This window comes from Macrobrachium rosenbergii, chromosome 54 (genome assembly GCF_040412425.1).
Source record: "Macrobrachium rosenbergii isolate ZJJX-2024 chromosome 54, ASM4041242v1, whole genome shotgun sequence".
Lineage (NCBI taxonomy): Eukaryota > Metazoa > Arthropoda > Malacostraca > Decapoda > Palaemonidae > Macrobrachium > Macrobrachium rosenbergii.
This window is the reverse complement of record NC_089794.1, coordinates 12947603-12957602: the sequence shown is the minus strand read 5'-3', so window position 1 is coordinate 12957602 and position 10000 is coordinate 12947603. Positions and strand designations below refer to the sequence as shown.

The following is a 10000-nucleotide window of genomic DNA, read 5'->3' as shown; positions in this document are numbered from 1 at the left end:
TATATATTCATTAGTAATCTCCCTCAGGGCTACCAACTACCTGTACGCAATATTTATGTAACGCTCACCTGGAAGAATGTTCTTGGGAAATATGTTTATGAAGACCCTACTGAGAAATACCGGAATTAGTATAGAGGATTAGGATTACAAAATCTACAGCAAAATATCGGAAGCGTTACACAAGCATTTACGGTTATTAGGACGTTTCCAGAAATCCTGGAACGGATATTGACAAATGGGTTTATATAGACTCTATCAAGAAAAAATTCCTGGAGGAACGAGTAACCAGTTTATTATAACTAGCTCATTTAGATTGCAAGCAAGTAGATGAATAGGTGTTCTGTGTTGCATAATGCATCTGCAAAGTTCCGTCGCTTATTATGTCGGATATGCATTCCCATCTCTCTCTCTCTCTCTGTGTTTTCTCGTATCTCTATTCCAAGTTAAACTTCTCCCTCTCTGTTTTCTGGTAACTCTCTTCCAAGTCATACTTGTGTGTGTGTGTTTTCTCGAATCTCTATTCCAAGTTAAAGTTTTTTTTCTCTCTCTCTCCTCTGGTAACTCTATTCCAAGTCATACTTCTCTCTCTTTATGTGGGTGTGTGCGTGTGTGTGTTTTCTCGTATCTCTATTCCAAGTTAAACTTCTCTCTCTCTCTCTGTTTTCTGGTAACTATATTTCAAGTCATACTTCTCTCTCTCTCTCTCTCTCTCTCTCTCTCTCTCTCTCTCTCTCTCTCTCTCTCTCTCTCTCTTAACAAAACATTCACGATGACGCCAAAGGTATTTGCTTATCTCTACCATCAGCTCTTGCTGCTTAGTGCATTTCTTCTCCTTCTTCTCCTTATTCTTCTCTTCCAAGAAGTGACTGTGAGTCGGCTCCCATAGGAATAGACAAGCATAATAGAAGCAGGTGATTAAAGGCCTCTTTTGTTGGCCGACGAACCGCTATGACCCTCTTGGGGTGGTGTCACTCAACACAGATCGGGGCACAGGCAGAGATTCTTTTAGTGACTCGTTGCTAGAGAGAGAGAGAGAGAGAGAGAGAGAGAGAGAGAGAGAGAGAGAGAGAGAGAGAGAGAGAGAGAGAGAGAATTTTTTCTTGGTCTTCGTCTCGCAGTTGCGAAAGTAAAAGAGGGGCTTGAACGAGAAAGAATTCATTTACTATTCACAGAGAGAGAGAGAGAGAGAGAGAGAGAGAGAGAGAGAGAGAGAGAGAGAGAGAGAGAGAGGTAATTTTCTAATTTCCTGTAAAAGAAAGATCTTAAAAAGTACCGAGGCTAGAGGGCTGCACATTGATATGGTGATCATCCACCCTCCAATCATCATGCATACCAAATTGCAGCCCTCCAGTCTCTGTATTTTTGTTTATTTAAGGTTAAAGTAAGCCATAATCGTACTTCCGGCAGCGCTATAGGTACCAACAACATAGGCCACCAACGGACCGTGGCTGAGTTTCATGGGCCGCGGCTAAGAGTTTTATAGGCCGTGGCTGAGGCCACCACCGGACAGAAAGCTCGACTGCGTCGAAAAAACTTCGGCGCATTTTTTCCTAGTTTCTATTGCTTCCAGACGAGGCCAGAGAAGAGATTGAGAGAAAAAGAGAAACAGAGAACGACAGAAAAAAGAGAGACAAAAGAGCGCCTCTAAGCTTTGACAAAACCAAGAGAGAGAGAGAGAGAGAGAGAGAGAGAGAGAGAGAGAGAGAGAGAGAGAGAGAGGGGTAATTTTTTTTCTATTGCATTCAGACGAGGGCAGAGAGAAACTGAGTGAAAAGAGAAACAGAAAACGAAAGAAAAAATAGAGAGCCAAAAGAGCACCTCTAAACTTTGAAAAAACCAGAGAGAGAGAGAGAGAGAGAGAGAGAGAGAGAGAGAGAGAGAGAGAGAGAGAGAGAGAGAGAGAGAGAGAGTCTTAGCTCTACCGGACAAGGCTTCGAGTGCATGAACTATTTGTCTCTGGCAGGGCATACTTCTGAGCAAAAAGTTAGTTTATAAACTATCTATGAGAACTATCCGTCTCCTGCAGTTGCTGACTCCAGTATGTGTCTATCGGAGGCTTTTGTTTACAATTTGAATTCTTCTTTTACGAGGGTGGGGTTAGGCGAAGGAAACTCATTCTCTTGTCTGTGTTTACAATACTTGCTTTTATGACGATCAGATTACTTTCTATTTTATCCGTTTTCTCTTACTTTTATTTTTATGCGATATAAAAATGAGTTTTTTATTCACGTGCTTCTTTATTTACTCGGTATTCATTTGCCATTTTCTTCAGTAAATTTCCTATTGCCTTAATAAGGGCATTAAGTAGGGAGGAAGAATGTTTAGTAACTCAATGGCGTTTGGAACCTGTTTGATATGAATGTCCGCTCATTTTCAATAATAATAATAATAATAATAATAACCACTTATTTATCTACGATAGACGAGTGTTGCCATTGTTTTATTTAATGTATCAGACAGATATCGTCAGGTTCCCCCTACACTTCTTCTTGTTCTTCTGCCTCTTACTAAGGCGAAAGACCGCATTTACAGAGTGTCTGCAATGTAAGGGAGCCTCCCATTGTCTGTTGAAGCGCTTCCCTTGTCTGTTAAATTCGTGAGGAACCGGTCTCGAACAGGAACTGCCTGCCATTCTCACGGAGGTGTTTGATTTGCCCAGGTGTCCGGCATTGCTTCTTTTTTCTTCCTCTCCTTCTTCTTTATAGCTTTGCGAATTCTTGTTGGGTATGAAGGAAGGAGCCGTTGCAAAGGCTGGACCTCCTGCTAATGTTTTTTGCTATTTCAGTGGGGTAACGGGCACATGTATATATAAATATGTAATTTCTGTTTATATGTTTATGTAATGTTTTTCTTATTTCTTTATTGCGTATAGTTTCAAAAAACAAACAAGTGCAAAATACGCCGAAGTTTCTTTGGCGCAATCGAGTTTTCTGTACAACGTATAATACTGTATGAGCCGCTGCCCATGAGACTTTCAGCCACGGCCCGGTGGTGGCCTGCCCTATAGCGTTGTCAGACGCACGATCATGGCTAACTTTAACCTTAAATAAAATAAAAACTACTGAGGCTAGAGGGCTGCAATTTGGCATGTTTGATGATTGGAGGGTGGATGATCAACATACCAATTTGCACCCTCTCCAAATTAAAACGTACAGAAATCTAATGTTTTCATACATACGTACCTATGTACTTCTATATATACAGTACACACACACACACATATATATATATATATATATATGTATGTATGTATGTATGTATGTATGTTGTATGTATGTATGTATAGGTGTGTTATTTTTATGTTTATGTATTGCTCTTCTTATTTTTTCATATAGATATATTTTGGTCATCACAACATAACTTACAATAAGCTACTGTTTTCATACATACATAAACACATACACATACAATAATATATATATATATATATATATATATATATATATATATATATATATATATATATATATATATATATATATATGTATATAAAATATATATACATATATATAATATGTATATAGCCTATGTGGTGCGTGTGCGTAGCCTATCACTGTGGTTCAATTTCTTATGTAACATACGGATAGCGTAAATTTAAGCTTTGTTGCCGATGTTGTCTTAATCTAAATGTGATGTCTTGTGTTATCTCTCCCTTTGTTTTTATATGTGACGCAAATTTTTCTTTGGACTAATGTGAAAAAATACTCTCGGAAAGACTGTATACAAGACATTCGACTTACAACATACTTGGTTATCATTCCAGCAGTCGATACTCTGTTGGAATTATTGATATTCGACTTACAACATACTTGGTTATCATTCCAGCAGTTGATACTCTGTTGGAATTATTGATATTCGACTTACAACATACTTGGTTATCATTCCAGCAGTCGATACTCAGTTGGAATTATTGATATTCGACTTACAACATACTTGGTTATCATTCCAGCAGTCGATACTCTGTTGGAATTATATCAATGGTCTTTAGTTATAAAACAGTAATGTACAGAAATAAAATCACGTGAATAAATATAGCTAAACCACACACTGGTAGATAATACTGAAGAATATTCCTGAATACCTATTTCTGTGTCAGAACGATGCGATCATCACGATTAGTATTTACAGTATACTTTAATAATTTTCCAGGGAAAGTGAAATGAAATAAAGATAAAAAGGGCAAAAACCAAAAGATCAAACATATTAATAGTAACATTCTGTGAAAGTTCATTTATGATCCTAATATTAGTAAGGAAATGGAATTAAAACTATTGTTTTGTCCACTTAAAAAAAAAAAAAAAAATACAAAGATTGAGTGGGATTAACTTAAAAAAAAATACATAATATATATATATATATATATATATATTAATATATATATATATATATATATATATATATATATATATAAATATATATATATATATATATATATATATATATATATATATATATATATATATATATATATATATATATATAAAATATTCAGCAGTGCTTACTTCCCTATCAAAACATTTTAGTCATCGTTTCAATCTTGGCAATAAGATTAACAATTAAACTTTTGATACTTTATTGTTAGCTTCTAAAAAGAAGACCGATCAACATCCAATCAATAAACATAAGATAAAAAAAATGAATTAAAAAAAAAACAATATCTAGAAATACGCAAAAAATAAAACAAAGGAAGATCCAGAAATACTCGACAATATCCAAGCGTGCCCTACATTCCGGAAAGAAAAAACTCTGCTCCTCCGTAATCCGGAATATTTATGTAGCTCTTAATCCCATAACCTGTAATTTCATTTGTAATTTGTACGTCTCAGTGGAAGTCTACTAATCCTTAATGATATTAAAGTCTTAGTTCTGTGACAGGGATTTGCATGTCCTACGGGACTTCTTCGTTTGTTGTTTGTTCTCTGTTGTAGCTGTTTCTTTCCTTTGGGATTGTTTATGGGACTTCGTTTGTTGTTTCTTCTTCTTCATTGTATTTGTTTCTTTCCTTTGGGATTGTTTGTGGGGTTCTTTGTTTGTTGTTTGTTCTTTGCTTTAGCTGTTTCATTCTTTTGGGATTGTTTGTGGGACTTCTTCGTTTGTTGTTTGTTCTTTGTTGTAGTTGTTTCTTTCCTTTGAGTTTCTTTGTGGGATTTCTTCGTTGTTGTTTGTCCTTTGTTGTAGTTGTTTCTTTCCTTTGAGTTTCTTTGTAGGATTTTCGTTGTTGTTTGTCCTTTGTTTTAGTTGTTTCTTTCCTTTGTTTCTTTGTAGATTTCCGTTTGTTGTTTTTCTTTGTTTACTTTTAAGATTGTTTGTGGGACTTCTTCCTTTGTTGTTTGTTCTTTGCTGTATTTGTTTCTTTCGTCTGAGATTATTTGTGAGACTTCGTTTGCTGTTTGTTCTTTGTATCTGTTTCCTTTGAGACTGTTTCTGGGACTTCTTCGTTTGTTGTTTGTTCTTTGCTGTATTTGTTTCTTTCTTTTGAGATTGTTTGTGAGGCCTCGTTTGTTGTTTGTTCTTTGTATTTGTTTCCTTTGAGATTGTTTGTGGGACTTCTTCGATTGTAGTTTGTTCTTCGTTGTATTAGTTTCTTTCTTTTGAGATTGTTTATGAGACTTCGTCTGTTGTTTGTTCTTGTTTGTGAGACTTCGTTTGTTGTTTGTTCCTTGTATTTGTTTCCTCCGAGACTGTTGAAGGGACGTCTTCGTTTTTTGTTTGATCTTCTTTGTTGCATTTGTTTCTTTCTTTTGACATTTTTTTTTACTTGTTTGGGAATATTTATGACCGTTGGCTTGTTTATGTAAAGGTGCTGCACTCATGCATTCAAGTGCCCGCCTCTAGTGTATAATTACAATAAATTTAGATCTCTGTTAAATAAATTTATTTTACTTACCTTGGGACACAAATCAGCCCTAAGGTATGTAAAGTACATAAAATAAATTTAGTAAAAATAAAATCAATTTATCCACTATGACTAGTAGACTCATGCTATCAAAAATACTTTAATATAAATGAGGGTCGAGAAGGCTCCGTCCCCGGGCTGGACATCGGTAAGTCTAAACGATGGTTCCATAACCAATAGACGCAGTTACACACAGAAAAAATATATATTGGCAGCCATTACCCATATCTATTATCATTATTATTATTGTTATCATACCAAAGAATATGTTCATAAATAAGGAGCGAAAAATTGCAGAAGGACAAAATTAAAGGAGCTGGACAGCTAAATTGATAATGACGCCCAGCAAATGACCACAGGAATCTCCGAAAGGGATCTTTAGTACCGCCCACAGCGCGTTGCAATCACGCAGTATGAGAAACCGGTCCTAAGCAATAAGAAAGGCAGTCCTGCGTTTGAAATTCATTTAGGTATTGAGAAAGTTTCTTCTCATTTCGATTATTATTTTAAACTTTCAATTCGTTCAGATTTATTTTCATGTATACGCTGAAAGAGAGAGAGAGAGAGAGAGAGAGAGAGAGAGAGAGAGAGAGAGAGAGAGAGAGAGAGAGAGAGAGAATGTAATTTACTGAAGATCTGGGACACCAGTTTTTTTTTTTTTTTTACTTTATGAAAAATGTATTAAGTATCACATAAAGAATTCAAGATATGGAAATTCCAGGCTGAAGAGAGAGAGAGAGAGAGAGAGAGAGAGAGAGAGAAAAGCAGTAAGGGAAAGAAGGTTAAACAGACTGCGAGCGAGAGAGAAAAGCATCACCAACCAAGTAACCAAGTAGTATCTCTCTCTCTCTCTCTCTCTCTCTCTCTCTCTCTCTCTCTCTCTCTCTCTCTCTCCACAATGAACCCGACAAGCAACAAGAAGTGTAGAAGTCAGGGCGGTCCACACAATGGGAGAAATTACGGTGATTTAAAAGTCACCTCTTGACATCCCCCGGGGTTGAAATTTCACACCTCAAGATAGTCCGGAATAGTGTGAGAAGAACCACGAAAAGGAGGACCGGACCACCAGTCGAAATGGAGATTGAGGGACGTGACAGGGAATCGGAATAATGGAGGAATCGGAAGGAGCTACTGCAGACATTAAGATGAAAGAGAGGGTGTGTTTATTATATCTGTATATATCTATACAGACGTACATAAATACACACATATATGTGTATATATGTACATATATACAAATATATATTATACATATGTATGTTTTTCTACATTTTACGAGTAAATAAAGATAAGTTATTTACAAAGTAAATCACTAAGTGATAAATAGATAGATAGATGGACACAAAACTAAAAAAAAGAACAAGAAAATAACACAATACCTTGGACGCCGGCCGCATGGAAAAAGAAAAAGGAGAGAGAGAGAGAGAGAGAGAGAGAGAGAGAGAGAGAGAGAGAGAGAGAGAGAGAGAGAATGTGTGTGTAACCACAATGGAAAAAAGGACCCAAGAAAAAGAGCAAAACTTAGGAGAAATAGAAGGATTGGGGTTAACGCGATACAACCCAGTCATACAAGTTTGGCAACAATATTGAATTGGCCCAGAGGAAGTCCATTCATAAAATCCTTTGTAAAGCGACACCTTTCCATTTACGACATCCCTGGGGAACAGTCGTCTTTGTAATGGGTTATTTTGTAAAACAGCGCCTATTAATGCAGCATTTTGTCAGATAGCGCCTGTTAATTAAGTATTTTGTCCGTTAGCGCATATTAAAAGATACTGTGTAAAGCAGAGCCTGTGAAATGAAGTATTTTGTCATGTAGTGCCAATTAATAAGCGCCTATTAATGCTGCATGTCGTCAGCAGCATCTATCAATGAAGCATTGTCAGGTAGCGTCTATTAAATGGATATTGCATAAAGCTGAGCCTCTTGTTGAGGTAGTTTGTCAAGTAGCACCCACTTATGCGACATTTTGTCAGGCAGCGCCTGTCAATGACGTGCTTTGTCAAGAAGCGCCTATTACAGGGATACTGTGTAAAGCAGCGGCTGTTAGTGAGGTATTCGTTAATTAAATAGAACCTGTTAATGAGATATTTTGTCAGATAGCGCCAATTAATGAAGTGTTTGTAAGGTAGCACCTGTTAATGAGAGATTTTGTCAGGTAGCGCTTATTAATGAAGTGTTTGTAAGTTAGCACCTGTCAATGAGATATTTTGTCAGATAGCGCCTATCAATGAAGTATTTGTAAGGTAGCACCTGTTAATGAGATATTTTGTCAGGTAGCGCCTATTAACGAAGAGTTAGGTAGAACCTGTTAATGAGATTTTTTTTGTCAGGTAACGCCTATTAATGAAATGTTTATAAGGTAGCACCTGTCAATGAGATATTTTGTTAGATAGCGCCTATTAATGAAGTGTTCGTAAGGTACCACCTGTTAATGAGATATTTTGTCAGGTAGCGCTTATTAATGAAGTGTTTGTAAGGTAGCACTTGTCAATGAGATATTTTGTCAGATAGCGCCTATCAATGAAATGTTTGTAAGGTAGCACCTGTTAATGAGATATTTTGTCAGGTAGCGCCTATTAACGAAGAGTTAAGTAGAACCTGTTAATGAGATTGTTTTGTCAGGCAGCGCCTATTAGTGAAACGTTTGTAAGGTAGCACCTGTCAATGAGATATTTTGTCAGACAGCGCCTATTAATGAAGTGTTTGTAAGGTAGCACCTGTTAATGAGATATTTTGTCAGGTAGCGCCTATCAACGAAGTGTTTGTAAGTTAGCACCTGTCAATGATACTTTGTCAGATAGCGCCTATTAATGAAGTGTTTGTAAGTAGCACCCGTCAATGAGATATTTTGTCAGGGAGCGCCTATTAACGAAGCGTTAAGTAGAACCTGTTCATGAGATTTTTTTCTCAGGTAGCGCTTATTAATGAAGTGTTTATAAGGTAGCACCTGTCAATGACATATTTTGTCAGATAGCGCCTATCAATGAAGTGTTTGTAAGGCAGCACCTGTCAATGAGATATTTTGTCAGGTAGCGCCTATTAACAAAGCGTTAAGTAGAACCTGTTAATGAGATTTTTTGTCAGGCAGCGCCTATTAATGAAGTGTTTATAAGGTAGTACCTGCCAATGAGATATTACGTCAGATAGCGCCTATTAATGAGTGTTTGTAAGGTAGCACCTGTTGAGGTATTCTGTCACACTGTGCCAAATAAGGGGGCATTTTAAAATGTCAGATACCCCAAAATTATTAATTATTTTTTAGCTGTCGCTTGTTAATGAAGTATTTTGTCAGGTAGCGCCTGTTAATGAGGTATTTTGCCAGTGGCGCCTTTGAATGAAATCTTTTGTAAAGCAGCCCCTGTTAATGAGGTGTTTTGTTAGGTAATCCCTGTTAATGAAGTGTTTTGTCAAGGACTATCAATGAGGTATTTTGTCAGGTAGCGCTTGTTAACGAATAGTTTTGTCAGGTAGCGCCTTTCGCTAAAACATTAGCGTGAGGTAGTGCCTGGTATTGAGGTATTTTGTCAGTCAGCTCCGGTTAATGAGGCGTTTTGCCAGGTAGCGCCTGTCAGTCATATGTTTTATCAGGTAACGCATATTAATGAAGTATTCTGTCAGGTAGCGCCTTTTACTAAAGCATCAGTGTGAGGCAGCGTCCTTTAATGAAGTATTTTGTAGGATATCGTCTGCTAACAACATACTTCGATGAATAGCATCTGTGAATGACTGATTAATATTTAACAGCGCATATGAATAGTTAGTTCAATTCGTAAAACATTTGGTAGAGCATCTATTTACACTATACTATAGGCAGATTCTAAAACAGACCCTACTATAAAAAGTTAATTCCTAAAGCCGTTGTTGATAATAAAGCCTTTTCATAAAGCTACATCCGTGAAATAAGAATCTTCTATATATAAAGCTACACTTAATGATAAAAGGCTTTCTGTATAAAATCGTTTGCAAACATCCTCTGAATTAAATATTTTATTCAAGCCTTTTTAAAACAAAGGTTTTGTAGCAACATGAAACCCTCTGTAAAATGATATATTTATATCACACATCTCTTAAAATAAAACTTCTTGCAATTTTAACATACAC

General features: G+C 36.5%; 2 protein-coding genes across 3 annotated transcripts in view; one reads left to right on the top strand and one right to left on the bottom strand.

Moving 5' to 3' along the window:
• Nucleotides 1–10000, bottom strand: part of LOC136834756 (uncharacterized) — a 350563-nt gene that overhangs the window by 163088 nt on the left and 177475 nt on the right. The gene's annotated exons all lie outside the window — the stretch shown is intronic.
• Nucleotides 1–10000, top strand: part of LOC136834755 (protein Wnt-16-like) — a 344423-nt gene that overhangs the window by 188406 nt on the left and 146017 nt on the right. The window lies entirely within an intron of this gene.